This window comes from Chrysochloris asiatica, unplaced genomic scaffold (assembly GCF_000296735.1).
Source record: "Chrysochloris asiatica unplaced genomic scaffold, ChrAsi1.0 scaffold00017, whole genome shotgun sequence".
NCBI lineage: Eukaryota > Metazoa > Chordata > Mammalia > Afrosoricida > Chrysochloridae > Chrysochloris > Chrysochloris asiatica.
This window is the reverse complement of record NW_006408535.1, coordinates 14,739,986-14,742,146: the sequence shown is the minus strand read 5'-3', so window position 1 is coordinate 14,742,146 and position 2,161 is coordinate 14,739,986. Positions and strand designations below refer to the sequence as shown.

Below are 2,161 nucleotides of genomic sequence, written 5' to 3'. Positions count from 1 at the left end.
CAATAATGAAAGTTGAGGCTTGAATTTTTTCTTCAGTTTCCTCAGCTTGAGAAATGCTGAGTGTGTTCTTCCTTTTTGTTTTTTCTGATACCAGATCTTTGCACATTTTGTTGTAATATTTGGCTTTATCTTCTCCAGCTGATCTTTGAAATTTTCTGTTTAGCTCTTGGACCTCCTCATTTCTCCCATTTGCTTTAGCATCTCTATGCTGGAAAGCAAGTTTCAGTGTCTCTTCTAACATCCATTTTGACCTTTTCCTTCTTTCTTGTCTTCTTAATGGCTTTTTGCTTTCTTTATGTATAATGTTCTTGATGTCATCCCACAAGTCTTATGGTCTTTGGTCTTCAGTGTGTAATGTATCAAATCTGTTCTTCAGATGATCTCTAAATTCAGGTGGGATATATTCAAGGTCATATTTTGGACTCTCATGGGCTTGTTTTCATTTTCTTCAGCTTCAATTTGAATTTGCATGTGAGTTATTGATGGCCTGTTACACAGTCTGTCCTGGCTTTGTTTTGACTGATGATATGGAGCTTTTCCATCGTCTGTTTCTGTAAATGTAGTCAATTTGATTTCTGTGTATTCCATCAGGTGAGGTTAATGTGTATAGCTGTCTAAAGAAGGTATTTGAGATGAATAAATCATTGGTTTTGCGGAATTCTATCATGTGATCTCCAGCATCATTTCTATCACCAAGGCCATATTTTCCAACTACTGATCCTTTGTCTTTGCTCCCAATCTTTGCATTCCAATCACCAGTAATGATGAATACACATTGATTGCATCAGATTAAAGAAGTTGGTAGAATTCTTCTGTTTCTTCCTCACAGGCTTTAGTGGTTGGTGCTTAAATTTGAATAATAGTGGTATTACCTAGGATTCCCTGTAGGTGCATGGATATTATCCTATCACAGACAGCATTGTACCTCATGACTTATCTGGATATGTTTTTTTTTTTTTTTGGACAATGAATGCAACACCATTCCTCTACAATTTGTCATTCCCAGTATAATAAACCATGTTGTCATCAGATTCAAAATGGCCAATAACAGTCCATTTCAGCTCACTAGCGCCTATGATATCGATGCTTATGTATTCCATTTCATTTTTGACAACTTTCAATTTTCCCAGATTCATACTTTGTATATGCCATGTTCCGATTTTCAGTTGATGTTTAAAGCTGTTTCTCTTCATGTTGAATTATGCCTCATCAGCAAATGAAGGTCCTGTGGGCTTTTCTCCCATGGGCTTTACTCCATTTGCGTCATCATGGTCAACTCTACATTGAGGACGCAGTTCCTCCCCAGTTGCATTTTGAGTGCCTTCCAACCTAAGGGGCTCATTTTCTGGCACTATATCTGACAGTGTTTCTCTGCTATTCATAAGGTTTTCAGTCACTAAATATTCGGAAGTAGTTCGTCACTCCTTCTGTCTAGTCTGTCTTTGTCTGGAAGCTCATCTGAAACCTGTCCACCGTAGGTGACCCTGCTGGTATTTAAAGGACCTCTGGTTTAGCTTTCAGAATCACAGAAACTCACAAGCCACCACAGTATGACAAATTGACAGACGAGTGGTGGTCGTGCCCACTAGCTATGCAAAATTCTGCCGTTTCCCTTCAGGTCCATCTCTTCCTTTAAACAAAGATCCTTAGTCTTATATCAGTTTGAATTTGTGTGTTTGTCTTTAGAGATATGGAAGTCTGATTTTGGGAGGAATTGTTCAGGATTATCATTTTATTGGGGAGGAGAACTCCATTCAGTATCACTGACAGGCCTCTACTTGGAGTTAGATTCTGGTTCACCCTGTTACCTCCATTCTCTGTCATCAGTTGTGTGCTGGCCAGGCTCAAGTTGCTTTTTTCCCTCTCACTGCACATTACTACAGCCATCCAAAGAGTGCCATCAGAAACTGAAGGGACCCAAGTGTGACTGTAAAAGTGCTTTGGAAAAGTCTTAGGTAGAAAGGAAGTTAGAAACATGATTTTAGTCAGAGCTTTGGTGGATCTATGAGTTTTCTTTATTTAGGATAACCTTGTTTATATTGTTATGAATCAGAATAATTTTCTTCACTTCCTTGCATTGGTAGGTATGAAGATAGCTACAGATATTTGTATGACTTTAATGTATTCTCAAGGCTAGTATATTCATTCATTCATTTATATA

The 2,161-nt window shown here is 38.1% G+C and overlaps 1 protein-coding gene across 1 annotated transcript in view; it reads left to right on the top strand.

Annotated features, from left to right (window-relative positions):
- NPAS3 (neuronal PAS domain protein 3) overlaps positions 1-2,161 on the top strand; it is a 1,134,041-nt gene that overhangs the window by 435,251 nt on the left and 696,629 nt on the right. The gene's annotated exons all lie outside the window — the stretch shown is intronic.